Consider the following 15,834-nt stretch of genomic DNA (forward strand, 5'->3'; position numbering starts at 1 on the left):
TACAGCCATCACAGTGGTGTTCATTCATTCTCACTCTAAGGAGGCAAATTGTATATCTCCCTGAATATCAGTGGTTCTCAGTAACAGGACCGTGGTTCACTGCTGTGTCATGTCCACTCTCCTCTTGGGCTCCAGCTAGCTGCAGATCATCTAACTCACTGTAGTTCCTCCAAGCTCTCCTAGCACCCCCAAGCTCCCATAAATAATTGCCCTCAGTTCCCCTCCACTCTCCACAGTGTACCCAGGCCCCCTGAGAGCCCTTCAGCCCATATACCACAGTGCCCACCTACCTTCCACGGTGCCTCTCCCCCGCCTGCTGCACAGCCCCCACATAGTTACATAGTTAGTCACATAGTCAGGTTGAAAAAAGACACAAGTCCATCTAGTTTAACCAAAAAATAAATAAATAAATATAATCCCATATACACAATCCTTCACCCACAGTTGATCCAGAGGAAGGCGAAAAACCCCAGCAAAGCTTGATCCAATTTGCTACAGCAGGGTAAAAAAAATACTTCCTGATCCCCGAGAGGCAAATTGATTTTCCTTGGATCAACTTTACCTATAAATGTTAGTACCCAGTTATATTATGTACATTTCACTTCACATTTTCACAGCTCTTACTGTGAAGAAACCTTTCCATATTTGGAGATTAAATCTTTTTCCCTCTAGACCTAAAGAGTGTCCCCTTGTAGTCTGTGATGTCCTTAAAATGAATAACTCAACACCAAGTTCAATATATGGACCACTTATGTATTTGTACATGTTGATCATTTCCCCCTTAATCTCCTCTTCTCAAGAGAGAATAGATTCAGTTCCTCTAATCTTTCCTCATAGCTGAGCTCCTCCATGCCTCTTATCAGTTTGGTTGCCCTTCTCTGCACTTTCTCCAGTTCCAATATCTTTTTCGAGAACTGGTGCCCAAAACCAAACTGCATATTCCAGATGAGGTCTTACTAATGATTTACATAGGGGCAAATTCCATACCTCTCTTAATACAAGAAAGGACTTTGCTCGCTTTGGAAACTGAAGCTTGGCATTGCATACTATTATTGAGCTACCAAAACCCCCAGATCCTTCCCCACCATTGATTCCCCCTAGTATGTATGATTTATGCATATTCTTAGCCTCCAAGTCCCAAGTGCATAACTTTACATTCATCAACATTAAACCTCATTTGCCACATTGTTGCCCAATTAGACAGTGCATTGAGGTTGGCTTGTAAAGTGGAGATATCCTGTAAGGATGTTATTCTACAGCATAGCATGGTGTCATCTGCAAAGATAGAAATGTTACATTTAATCCCAGACCCTATATCCTTTATAAACATAATAAAAATTAAGGGTCCTAACACTGAACCTTGGGGTACATGACTGATAACCTTAGACCAGCCTTTCTCAACCTTTTCAACACAGAGGAACCCTTGAAATAGTTCTCTGGTCTCGAGGAACCCCTGCTAAAAATTAGAACTCTACAACTCATGATACATTAGTGTGATGGTCAGTGGGAAGAATGGTCCTTATACTTGTGGTCATTGGGAAGAATTACCTCCTTACAGATAGCTAAAAAGATCAATGGTGTCAGTGGGAACTTATCTGAGAGGCAGAAATTTCCCAATGCTGAAGGAACCCCTAGCAACCTCTGGAGGAACCCTGGTTGAGAATTGCTGCCTTAGACCATTCAGAGTAAGAGTCATTAACTACTACTCTCTGAATTCTGTCTTTTAGCCAACTTTATATCCATTTACAAATTGATATTTCCAAGCCTGTGGATTTTACCGTACACATGAGTCTAGCAAACCAAAATGCCCCCATTGCCTCCTAACCATTCATAGTACCTCCTAGCCCCCAAAGTGCCCTCCAGTCTCCAACAGTGCCCTGGAAAAGCCCCAGAAAAGCCCTCAGCCTCCCCCATCAGCCTCACCCCTACATGGCCACAAGGTTTGCTGCAGAGTCCCCTAACCTCCCTGGAATCCTCACTCACCTGCAGTGACAACCACCCCATCCAAAATTTTAATACATATTTTGCATATCCATAAAACTTGTTTGATTAGAACATGGATATCTCACCAAAGCCCCCCCAACAGGGCTCCTTAAAAAAAAGTAAAACATTATTTAAAAAATAATAATAAAATAATACATGGTATGAAACAATAATAAAAAAAAAATAACAAAAATAAAAACTGCTGACACCAGTGGCGGAACTAGTAGGGCCGCAAAGGTTGCACTAGAGTTCTGCTGCTGGGCTCAGAGGGAAGGGCCCTGGTCAGGGGTCGGGGGTCCTTCCTGGTTCTTGCACTGGGGCCCTGAAGGTTCCAGTTACACCACTGTACATTATATTTCATACACTAAATAACCCATGTTACAATTAAGGAAGCCCATACTGTTTTATAAAGTTTAGAATTTCTAGGTACCCTAACATAGCGGTGTGACATACACCACAGTTATAAGACCCTATTCTTTGTACTGGATAGCATCATATTATTTCTATGTCATTGATTCAGAATCTCTTCACATACCACATTATTCTAATTTTTGTCCCATATTTTGCAATCATTTACATGCCATTTGTTCAGTTCAAAATTTCAGTTAAGATAGAAAATAATCAGATTGTGTTGATATTTTTCTTTACAGTCCAGATCTCCAGGAAATGTATTCTAGAAATCCTAAGGGGTCAGTGAACTCGAAAGATCTGCATTACTTTGCTCGTTAGTGAACTCGGCATTGACTGTATCTGCCGTTGTCAGAATTTTGGCATGCGTCTCTCAATTTACACTCACTATATACAACTGTGAATGTTAATTGCTTCAGACTGGAAGCCCAAATGCTTTCTTAATCTGTTTATATTGAAAAGATAATTTATTTTGGTCTGGGAAGCCTGAGATCCACATGGCTATTACAGAATTCATTTGTTAGCATTATCCCAGCACATTGGTGTTCAAAGCAATTCTTAGGCCAAATATTTGCATTAGGTTTAAAATAGTTTAATAGACTGGTGCTTAAGCTGTAAACACATGTGCATGGGAGGATGAACTTGTCAGTCTTTGGGAATTAAGGATTTCAATAAAAAAATCATTTTACAGCATATTTTTCCCAAGCTTAGGGCCATTTTGAGGTATTCTGGTCCAAGGAAGAACAACTTCCTGTCCCAAATGTATCCACTTATAATACTACCTACTATTATCCTGCAATATTTTATGTAACAAACATACTCAGAACATGCAGGATGAGTAAAAGCAGTACTGAGATAAAAAAAAAAATTGCCATTTTGTCAATGGCACACATTAGCTTGCAGCTTCCTTTGTGAATTTTACTTTCCAGTGGTCAAAAGCTATGTGGCTTCCATGCAATTGAGTGGGGCAGTAAAAACAAGAGTTTTTATCACCTCCCCCAACTGATTCTCCTAAAGCTACAAAAGCAGTGGATGGGGGTGTATACATACTGAGGCTGCAATGCCCGTGCGATTGAGGGGGGCAGTAAAAACACAAATCTTTATTGCCTCCCCTAACTGATCCCCCTTAAGCTACAAAGGCAGTGGATGGTGGTGTAGACATACTGTGGCTGCAATGCCCGTATGGTTGGGGGGGGGGGTCACTAAAAACACACATTTTTATCTCCTCCCCCAACTAGAAAGCTAGTGGATGGGGGGTGTAGATATAACGTGGTTGCAATGCTTTTCATCACAATTATGAAAATGAATCCACCATACGTTGCTCTTGACAGGGTGAAGCTAGTGAAACCAGCCCTTTCTGTTTATAGTTGGTATAAACCCCTATATCAGACAATTGGCTATACTAGTATTAATGTTTTTTCATCCTTGTATCTCAGTGCTGTTGAATTTATCTCCTGCAGCCTATTTGTAGCAACTACAAGGATGATTGTATGGCATTTCTTAGGTGTCAACATTGGACCATGCCTGCAAAATGTCGAAATGGCCATTAGCAGTCTCCATCGGAAACCTGTGCTACAGGGTGACAACGCAGAAACACAACTGTAAGACAAGATCAGAACATTTTCACCTTGTAACAGGAAGTGTCAGAACAATAACCTTCATGGTAACATCACTAGGCATTGTTTTTATGAAAGCTGTAATATTAAAAAAAATAAAAATGACTTTTAACTTGACATTAAAGTCCAACTGCAGTCTCAGGATTCCACTTCTCTTTTATCCCTCAACCTATTGGATCGCCCCTTACCATTTCAAGAAATAAAATCCATATACAGTATATCCATTGAGTATCAAGGGGAACCTGTGTGCTGACCCAGATAGCAAGCAAGTGTGCTGCAAGTTTGAAAATGACTTGCTAAGCTATTGCTAGACTTGCCAGCCAGGCTTCACAAGTTTGTTTCACAATTGCAGCAAGTCCACATTGCATGACTCCAGATCAACTTTCTTTTCAAACATTCTGCAAGTCTGCTGCAAGTTCTGGTTCAGTTATGTTGTGGTATAGTCATCCCACAACAGGGGGTTACTATGGCTGAATTTTCATGCTGTAGGCTTGCAGATCTCTTGCTGTAGACTCGCCACTGCAATTTTGCTCTTGCTAGAGACTTGCCATGCAAATTTGCTACAAATTAGAAAAGTGTCAACTAGAACTTGTGCTTCAAGTGCTCTGCAAGTGTACAACTTGCCAAAGAATATTTGCAGCAAGTTAACAGATTAACAATTTAACACTGCCACAAATTTGTATCATGTAATCCTTGCTATCTGAGGAGGGACTACGCTACTGCCAGGACACAGTCTGTGCTGTGCTAAGGAATGGAGTCACCCAACGCACAAGTGAGCTGACATTTGACCAGTGGGACTACTGCCGCTGTGCCATTGGATCTGGTGAGAGGGCCTTGCGGCCATAGCCTGTTGCTATTCGAGAGACTGAGCCCTTTGGAAACTGACTACTAGTAGCCTTATTGCTGACTGCAGATCTGAGTGAAACTGTTCTCCTGTGTACCAACTGTACAGCTGGTCCCCAATGCTAGCCGACTGAAGAGTTAGAACTAAAGACTGCCGCTTTACAGTTGCCACGCTGAGGCCCTTGCCTATTGCCGAGTTTAAGAGGTACCTCATAGGGGATATTGCACAGAACCCTAGTTATTCTTCTGGAATGCGGACTAAACTAGTTACACCATCCTTATCCACACTGCAGTTAATATTTATATGCACTGCCTATTGCTGATGTATGAGTTGATTCAAATCTGGTGGTACAGGACTCTATGCTAAGTTACTGTGGCATAGAGATTACATTGTTTAGCAGACCATGTCTGTATTTACCCTCTGTGTGCTTATTTATGGTCATAGCATCATTTACCCTAAACTGTACCTATATATTGAGTTCTTTTACCACTAAACAATTTTGTGTTTATTTTCTACCACTACCAAGTTAAAAGTATGCTCGTGTTTTTATAAGTGCGTTTCATTCAACCAGGTCCGTCTGAGGGGCTGAGGTTGTTCTTTGAGTTGAGGTGCAGAGCAGAGAACCTAATCAACCAAACAGCTCCTCTGGGGTATCATTACACTGGCAACTGCTGTTTTTTGCCTAAGCTAGACTTGGATTTCAACATATTAAAGTGTAAATGAGACTTAGTGTTTGAGTTTACATATACTTTAGAAACATACCTCAAAGTAGATCTAAAATTTGTTCTCTTTGAAAGAAAAGCTGCGTTGAGGTAAACACGAAGATTGCCATTGTTAATATAATTTCAGAGAGAGTACATTTCTCCTTTGGGCTAGCCGACCTGAACAAGACTAACCCACCCTCCCTTGTCCCAGATGCACACTTGCTTCAATCCAACAGAAACAGTCTCTCTTATGCTTTACATCTTGCAGCTGAGATTTTTTCTTCTACTGGCTGCACCTGTACAGTAAAACCCATGGGGCTCATTTACATCAGCCTGTAAGCTAAAACACGCACGCAGGTGTACATTGTGTAGAGGCAGTGAGGGGACACACAATGTGCTGTCAAAACACATTGCACTGCTTACTTTTTTTTTTTACTTTATTGAAGTGTAACACACTGTTTTCTATGTACCCTACGTTAAACACACTCGTTGACCTATGCAAATCAACTCAGCTCAACAGATATGGTGTGAACATGCCCTTAAGACTAATTAGAATATTAGAAATGTTTATCATGCATTAACAGTACCCTGAAAAATCTACCATTTGACCAAAATCCTCCTGAAAAATAGGAGTGAAGTTCCTGGTATGCCAGAATGTTTAGTCTCAGCAGATTTGGAATGCACTACTGTGCTGGCCACTGGTATTACTATTTCTTATTATACAGGATTTATAAGGTGCCAACATTTTGCACAGTGCTTTACAAGGCAAACAGTATATTTACAATGCAATTCAATACAGGAGTAATCAGAGGGCCCTGCTCGTTAGAGCTTACACTCTAAAAGGGAGGGTCAAGTGTTCCAAAAGGTAAAAACTGTGGGGGATGATTTGATGGAGAAAATTAAAGTACAGTTTTTAGGTGGAGGCAGGGTAGGCTTCTCTAAAGAGAAACCTTTGCAGGCATCGCCTAAAAATGGCTAGAGGAGGAACTTGTTGGAAGAGATTGGGGTAGGGAATTCCAAAGGATGAGAGAGGCTTGGAAAAAGTCCTGCAGGCAAGCATGGGAAGAGGTGACAAGAAAATTAAAGAGCAGGAGGTCTTGGGAGGAATGAAGAGAATGATTAGGTTGGTATTTTGAGATTAGGTTAGTGATGTATCTGGGGCCAAGTTGTGGATGGGTGTGTAAGTTATTGTTAGTATTTTGAATTTCATTTGTTGGGTGAGTGGCAGGCAATGGAGAGAGTGGCAGAGAGGGGTAGTAGACACTGAGCCATTTCTAAGACTGATGAGTTTGGCAGCAGCATTCATGATGGACTGAATAGGGGATAGCCTATGTACAGGTATAGTCAATGAGGATGTAGTTACAGTAGTCGAGGCAAGAGATGAGAACGGAGTGAATTAGAACATTTGTGGTGTCATTGGTTAGGGAGGGGTGTATTTTGGAGATGTTGCAGAGGTTGAGGCAGCAAGCTTTGGAAAGTCATTGAATGTGGGGCCACCAGGAGAGTTCAGAGTCCTGGAAAACACCTAGCATCCTGGTAATTTGTGGATGGGTTTATGGGTGTGCCATTGATCTGGACAGTTCTCCTTGTTAGAAGCTCTGATATGAGAAAGTAAAGCCCTGTCTCTACCAAGCTGACAGCCTTCAAACAGAGACACAGTGCAGAGCAAGGCATGGTGTTACATACCTGGTAGAGGTCAATACTAATACCCCTTGGGGACCATGACAGGGAGTAGCAGGACGAGGAGGTGCATGAGTGCCTGCAGTGGGTCCCAACACAGTGGGCTATCAGACGATAGTCTGGGTACTGCTAGAATTCTGTGGATGATTAGGCTGGAACTTGTACATAATGTTGGCACAGAAATGAAGCACAGGAACTTGCAGGGACAAAAGGCGTAGCCTCAGTCAAGACGATTCAGAGTCAGCAGCAACCAGGTAGCAGAAGTACCAATTCAGAAGGTGGGAGCAGGGTCAAATGCCAGGCCAAGCACCAAAATAGCAAGCAGAAGAAGAGGAAGTCAAGACACAAGATAAGGTAAGCAACAAGAGATCAGGATAAGGCAGGAGGGAAATCTGGTCACGAGTCAAAGTAGCAGACAACCACTCAGAAATTCTCAATTATGCTGTGCAATAGGACTCTGGGAGCTGGATGTGCATAGATGCACACAAAGGGGTTGATTTACTAAAACTGGAGAGTGCAAACTATGGTGCAGCTGTGCATGGAAGCCAGTCAGCTTCCAGGTTTTTTTTTTTTTTTGGTTAAAGCTTAGTTGAACAAGCTGAAGTTAAAAGCTGATTGGATACCATGCACAGCTGCACCGAATTTTGCACTCTCCAGCTTTAGTAAATCGACCCCAAGCCTTTTTGCATTAGACCTTGAGCTGCACTATGTGCATGTGCAGATCTTTGGGTATGGACATGTACTTGATCTTCCTGACATATAGTAAGGCCTCCCTCACATGTGTGTACTTATGCATGTGCAGGTGTTCCATGCATCCACGTGCAGGCGGCCACACTCATTTCTTTTGGGATGAAGCAGCTGTGTTCACACTGTCTGTGTTTGGGGACATGTAGCCACACTTGCACAGCTGTATAACTTGAACCAGCAGCTGTGTCCGATTTTTGTTGCTGTCTGTGCCTCCCGCTAAGGATATTTACCCTCTCTATTTGTCCTGTTTACTGTTATCATTAAAAGCGGAAGTAAAATAAAACGTAAAATTTTGGGTTGTCCCCAGAAAAGTAATAGAGAGGAAATCTTCCAATGGGAACACTAGTTCTGTGACCTGGGGTCCCCCCAAGGGATTCCATTAATATGCAGCAATTTTCTCTAACTTCCTGTGTGGCAATGGGACAGAAAGTGAAGGTAAATCTCAGCAATGGGACACAGGGGGCGAAAAAAATCTGACAAGGGTTACAACCCTCCTTTGCTCTATCCAAAATAAAAATAAACATAAAATTGTTTCATACTTACAGTAATTTTCTTTTCCTGGTGCCTATCCATGGCAGCATACCTATGACAAGCTCTGCCTTGGCTCCTCCCTCAGGATCAGTGAATATCTTTTAAAAGAGAGACCCCCAGCATTCTTACGTAGTATAGCATGCGTATGCTGCCATGCTGCCATGGATAGACACCAGGAAAATGTAATTACGGTAAGTATGAAACAATTTTCTGTTTTCCTGGTGCCTCCATTGGAGCATATCCATGACAAATAACTAGCTAGACGGGTGGGTTCATGCTTAGAAAAAAAATAATTTAAAAGAGACTATTGTTTAGTTTTAGATAACGCTGACTTGATGGCTTGCCTGCCAAATTCAACAGATGAGAGAGCCCCTGGATCTACTAGGTAGTGTTTCATAAACGTGTGCTAAGATGACCGTAATGCTGCCCTGCAGTTGGTTTCAACTGACACGTTCGCCCTTGCTGCCCACAAGGTAGAAACTGACCTGGTGGAATGAGCTTTAATGGAAGTAGGTGGTTCCAGACCTCTCACCCTGTAAGCTTTCTGGATCAATCTTGTTATTCGTGATGTGACTCTCCCTGCCATAGCCTCTTTGCCCTTATTCTTTCCCCAAGGGCAGGGCTCAAGTCCTGTGGGAACGCATGGGAACGGAGTTCCTGTACTTTTTCCACAACAGGAACTCAGTTTCCCATAGCAGCCACATCTTGCAAGACTTTGAAATATGTGAGCTGTGTGGCAGGTGCTACACCAGCAGCCACGACACAGCTCGCAATAGTAAGTGCCGCACACCAAGGGTGGACTGACCATTCAGGCATTGCCAGTAGGGGGCCCCATGGCAGCTTCCTCTTCAATCTACCTGTCAATCACAGCTAGCTGATGGGTAGATCAGGTCCCTGCTGCTAAGAGATTATATTTAGTCAGACCACTCATGATGCGCTCCTCCCCGCCAGCCCCTCCTGATTTTCTGTCTCCTCATCCTACCTCCCCCAGAGGAGGAATACAGCTATTCTGCTCACAGGACATGCAGGGAGAGAGGTGAGCTGAAGGAGGAACATCAGTTTGGGGTGGTAAGCTGAGCACAATACCTGGCAAAGTTTAATGCCAGGAGGGAAGTTTATGTGGAAATATGTGAAGGGTTGGAATAGCAGCGAGTGTGTGTTGGAGCCCTGCAGAGTTTGCAGCCCCCCAAGCTAACATACATCTCCTAAGCAGGAACACATCACTATCTCCCTAAGCATTCTGTCCAGATAATGTGCAGTTAATTTATGACCTTTCCGTTTAACCCTGTGTTATCCAAACTCTGTTTAATGAAAAGTGTAAACTCACCGCATAAACACTCTATATACAAAATAACATTCCCCAATAAAGATCAGAACATGATGTTCACATGTGCATGGAAGCACAATTGAATGAACGCTGATTATTAATATGCATATGAGCGTATAATTTTTTTATTTTTTTTTGGTGGGGGAGTGGATCTTGGGTGGGAGTTCCCACACTTTTTTCCCCAGGACTTGACCCCTGCCCAAGGGACAACAAATAATTTGGGTGAGCTTCTGAAGGTGGCCATGAAGTGGAGGTAGTGTTTCAAAATGTAAAAAATTTAAAGCGCTAAGGCTAACACTGCGCTACAACAAAGAATACAATTATAAATGTTGAATATTAAATACCTTGTGAAAATAATCAAATGAGCTGCCAACATCAAAAAGTCCAGTACAGAAACTCCAAATACAGTGCAATGTCAAAAAATATGCAGCACTAATAAAACTCATAAATATATAAATGTGAATATATATATATATATATATATACAGTGCCTTGCGAAAGTATTCAGCCCCCTTGAACTTTTCAACCTTTTGCCACATTTCAGGCTTCAAACATAAAGATATACAATTTTAATTTTTTGTAAAGACTCACCAACAAATGGGACACAATTGTGAAGTGGAACGAAATCTATTGGATTTTTGAAACTTTTTAACTAATAAAAAAATGAAAAGTGGGGCGTGCAAAATTATTCGGCCCCCTTGCGTTAATACTTTGTAGAGCCACCTTTTTCCTGCGATTACAGCTGCAAGTCGCTTGGGGTATGTCTCTATCAGTTTTGCACATCGAGAGACTGAAATTCTTGCCCATTCTTCCTTGCAAAACAGCTCGAGCTCAGTGAGGTTGGATGAAGAGCATTTGTGAACAGCAGTTTTCAGCTCTTTCCACAGATTCTCGGTTGGATTCAGGTCTGGATACGTTTATTTGTGAACCATTCCTTTGTAGATTTTGCTGTATGTTTGGGATCATTGTCTTGTTGGAAGATAAATCTCCGTCCCAGTTTCAGGTCTTTTGCAGACTCCAACAGGTTTTCATCCAGAATGGTCCTGTATTTGGCTGCATCCATCTTCCCCTCAATTTTAACCATCTTCCCTGTCCCTGCTGAAGAAAAGCAGGCCCAAACCGTGATGCTGCCACCACCATGTTTGACAGTGGGGATGGTGTGTTGAGGGTGATGAGCTGTGTTGCTTTTACGCCAAACATATCGTTTTGCATTGTGGGCAAAAAGTTCGATTTTGGTTTCATCTGACCAGAGCACCTTCTTCCACATGTTTGGTGTGTCTCCCAGGTGGCTTGTGGCAAACTTTAGACGAGACTTTTTATGGATATCTTTGAGAAATGGCTTTCTTCTTGCCACTCTTCCATAAAGGCCAGATTTGTGCAGTGTACGACTGATTGTTGTCCTATGGACAGACTCTCCCACCTCAGCTGTAGGTCTCTGCAGTTCATCCAAAGTGATCATGGGCCTCTTGGCTGCATCTCTGATCAGTCTTCTCCTTGTCTGAGCTGAAAGTTTAGAGGGATAGCCAGGTATTGGTAGATTTGCATTGGTCTGATACTCCTTCCATTTCAAAATGATCGCTTGCACAGTGCTCCTTGGGATGTTTAAAGCTTGGGAAATCTTTTTGTATCCAAATCCGGCTTTAAACTTCTCCACAACAGTATTACGGACCTGCCTGGTGTGTTCCTTGGTCTTCATGATGCTCTCTGCCCTTTCAACAGAACCCTGAGACTATCACAGAGCAGGTGCATTTATACAGAGGCTTGATTACACACAGGTGGATTCTATTTATCACCATCAGTCATTTAGGACAACATTGGATCACTCAGAGATCCTCGCTGAACTTCTGGAGTGAGTTTGCTGCACTGAAAGTAAAGGGGCCGAATAATTTTGCACGCACCACTTTTCCGTTTTTTATTTGCTAAAAAAGTTTAAAATATCCAATAGATTTCATTCCACTTCACAATTGTGTCCCACTTGTTGGTGATTCTTCACAAAAAATGTAAATTGTATATGTTTGAAGCCTGAAATGTGGCAAAAGGTTGAAAAGTTCAAGGGGGCCGAATACTTTCGCAAGGCACTGTATATATATATATATATATATATACATATATATAAAAGATTGAAAAAAGTACCAAAGTGAAAAAGAAAAAAGTGACAAAAAGGAAAACTAAAGCAGAATCCCATCAAACAAAAAGTCCATACATTCTTAAAAAATAGTGTCCATCCAAATAAGAAAAAATAAGTTTGTAAAAGATGATCGTGACAAAATCTTCAAAACAAATGAAGTGCATCCAAATCACCACCAAAGTGTATAAATAACCTGCTTACCAGAAAGCGATGACCACTGCAGCAGTCTTGCCCAGCCTAGGGAAGTAAGGTCTCCCTTAGCCCTTATGGAAAATCTGGAACTCCTGCTGTTTAAGGGGTACTCAGAAACATAAAGCAGAAAAAGCTTCCATGGTATAGTACGTTGATGAATAACATTAAAAAGATAAGATTACACTTACAAAAAAGAAGTTATCTATCAGCGAAACAGACAATGTGGATTCAGTATGCCAGAGTTGCGGTGTCCTCACCTTCCTTATCCTCTGAGTGGTTAATTCTGCTTTCTGTTGAGGTAGGGAGTCAGTCTCCTGTTCGGTGTTGAATAATGCACCCAGGTAAATCATCCATTGGGTTGGGGAAAGGTGACTCTTCTGATGATTGATTATCCATCCATACTCCACCAGTGTTGCCAATAAGATCTTCCTGTGCTCTATTTGCTGGACTGGATGCTTCGCTAGTAGGAGTATGTCGTCAAGATAGTGGGGACTAAAATCACAATCAGCACCTTTGTGAAGATCCTGGACGAAGTACAAAAGTCGAATGGGAGACTCTGGAATTGTAAATGAGTCTGGCCAACTGCAAATCTCAGATATTTTTGGAAGGGTTCTAGAATGGTGATGTGCGAATATGCATCCTGAAGATCCACCGACAACATCCAATCTCCCGGGCAAACTGCTCGGATTTTTGTCTGTAGTGACTCCATTTTGAACCTCTCTAGAAATATATGTCAATTTAGCTTTTTGAGGTCTATCACAGTCCTCCAACCTCCGCTCTTTTTGGGGACCAGGAAGAGTGTGGAATAGAACTCTGAAAAGCTCTCTGAGCGAGGTAGTGGTATAACCACTTGCTGGTCTTGTAGGGAACAAAGGAATTGGAGCAGCGCCTCCAACTTCTGAGGGGACCTTGGAATTTCTGTAGGTGTAAATAGATCTCTTGGAGGGCGGTCTAAAAATGTCCAGAAATGACCGCACTGCACAGTTGAGACTACCCAGGAATCCTTGCAGTTTCTCCTCCATACCCTGGAGAAGTGCCTGAGCTTTGAGTCTACCAGGACCTCTTGAGATGGTCTGGTGTCAAAAGCATTTATTAGAGTCCTGTGGGTTAGGCAAGGCTCTCTGCTTGTGCGCTTTAGGGAAGGATTGAGTACTCCTCCAAATTCTCCTGGTGTCCTTTCCCTGTCTCTGCTGTCTATAATCTCTGGACCGCTGGCAGCCCTCTGGGGTGTTTGTTTCTTCTGTCCTGGGGAAGCAGACCTGATTTCCCCTGTGACCCGGGAAATATCTTTTTCTAACTTTTCATCAAAATGTGCTTTCCTGTCGAAAGGTATTTTGTACCAATTCTGTTTAAATGCAGTATCAGCTGCCCAAGGTTTCAGCCATAGGGCCCATTTAGCCATTACGACATGTAGCATTGACCTTGTGGAACACCTGATAGTGTCAATTGCCACTTCGCCAATTAAATCTGCTGAGAGTTTAAGTTCTTCCAGGGCTTTTATCATATCTTCCTTAGGAATATCTTGACGAATAGCCATTTCTATATTTTCTGCCCAAGTCCACAGGGCGTTGAATACTGATGTTAAGGCAATTGCTGGTTTGCATGCATTGCTCACCATTTGATACACTCTTTTTAAGTCAAGATCTATTCGCCTATCAAGAGGATCCTTTAAAGAAGTTGAATCATCTATTGGGAGAGTGATATTTTTTGCCAGACGATTTACAGCCGTGTCCACCGCTGGCGGGTCATCTAACACTGCCAAGTCTTGTTCTGACATTGGGTAGAGTTTACCCAAACAGTTGAGGGGAAATCTTTTTTTTCTGTTTTCTTCCACTTCGTCTTCGATAACCTCTTTCATTTCCTCCATTAGAGGAAAAAAAAGGAGATCCACTTTTCAGGAAATGAAAATAGCTCTTTGACTTTTTAGCAGTAGTTTCAGGTTCCTCCTAGTCTATAGCTGTTTTTATGGCCTGTATATATGGCTGAACTAAAGAAACGCTGAAGCCAGAGGAAACATGTTCTTTTGAGGAATCCTCTGAATCATCAGACTGCTCTTGTCTGACCGGAACATTCCCTTTGGGCAGGGCAGGTTCCTCACATGAGGATCTAGGAACTAGGGGTTCTGCAGGAGGCTGAGCCAGAGATTGCAGGCTATTTACCGCTGTTAGTTCCGCTATAGAGTCCTTGACCACTCTCTTAAAAAGGTCAGCCACCTGTTGGCTTTCTGACTCTCTGTCCGCTGCATACTCCCTAAAGCAGCTTCTGCAGATTAGTATATCCCTTTCATGACTAAGCCTATTTCTGACATTTGGTGTTTACAAGTTAAAATCCCTATTTTTTGCTAGAAAATTACTTAGAACCCCTAAACATTATATATATATATATATATATATATATATATATATATATATATATATATATATTTTTTTTTTTTTTTTTTTAGCAGAGAATCTAGAGAATAAAATGGTGATTGTTGCAATATTTTATTTCACACTGTATTTGTGCAACAGTGTTTTAAACGCACTTTTTTGCAAAAAAGGACACTTTCATGAATTTTTAAAAAACAACACAGTATAGTTATCCCAATTTTAATGTTACGCCGAGTAAATAGATACCAAACATGTCACACTTTATAATTGCACGCATTCGTGGAATGGCGACAAACATTGGTACTTAAAAATCTCCATACGCAACACTTTCAATTTTTGCATGTTTACCAGGTTAGCATTACAGAGTAGTTCTAGTGCAAGAATTATTGCTCTCACTCTGCCGATCGCGGCGATACCTCACATGTGTGATTTTAACACTGTTTACATATACGGGCGTGACTTCTGTCTGCATTTTCTTTGCTGCACGGGGGCGGTTTGAAAAAATATTTTTTTACTTATTTTATTTATTTTTATATTACTACAATTATTTTTTTTTTATGTGATCACTTTTAATGCTGTTACAAGGAATGTAAACATCCCTTGTGACAGTAATAGGTGGTGACAGGCACTCGTTATAGAGGGATCGGGGGCCTTTGCACTTCAAAGTATTCAGATCACCGAAAACAGTGTATCTGAATACTGTCGATTTTTTAAAATCCGCAGCCATTGGCAGCTGAGTAAACAGGAAGTGACCTTGTGACGTCACTTCCATGTTTACATCAAGGAGACTGGAACAAAGCCATTTTCGTCTTTATTCCACTCTGTCACTAGCCTCCGGAAGAGCCGGTTCATCGATCGGCTCTCCGGTGCCACCGGGAGGCCCGGGAAGAGCAGTGGGAGGCAGCAGGGGGGGAGGGGGAACATCCCCTCCTGCTCCTCGGGGATAACAACCGAGCTCCTTTTAGCCGTATCAGTTGTTATCCTCGGCAGGCATCATCCCGGTATAACCCACAAAAGCCCAGTACGCAAATATGTATGCGCTCGGCGGGAAGGGGTTATCCGGAAGTGGAGTTGCTCCACATGCTCTACACCTTGGACTTCTGGTGCTTGGAGAATATGAGGAATGAAGCCTCTTGCAGTTGAACCCTTCTGCATGAGCATGATGTTGAGATCTTGAAGTTCTACTCCGGTTATGGCTTTGATGGGATTTGTCATGACGCCTTGAGGTCCTCTAATGCCGTGTATGCACGACCGGACTTTCCGGCAGAAATGTGGGCTTCATCTGACTTTTTCCTTCAAAAATTC

The 15,834-nt window shown here is 42.1% G+C and overlaps 1 protein-coding gene across 1 annotated transcript in view; it reads right to left on the bottom strand.

Annotated features, from left to right (window-relative positions):
* The window catches only part of ADGRA1 (adhesion G protein-coupled receptor A1), a 1,280,537-nt gene that overhangs the window by 1,097,527 nt on the left and 167,176 nt on the right, over positions 1–15,834 (bottom strand). The window lies entirely within an intron of this gene.

The sequence above is a fragment of the Lithobates pipiens genome, unplaced genomic scaffold (genome assembly GCF_037356315.1).
Source record: "Lithobates pipiens isolate NorthernLeopardFrog02 unplaced genomic scaffold, aLitPip1_a1.2 Scaffold_25, whole genome shotgun sequence".
Classification (NCBI taxonomy): Eukaryota; Metazoa; Chordata; class Amphibia; order Anura; family Ranidae; genus Lithobates; species Lithobates pipiens.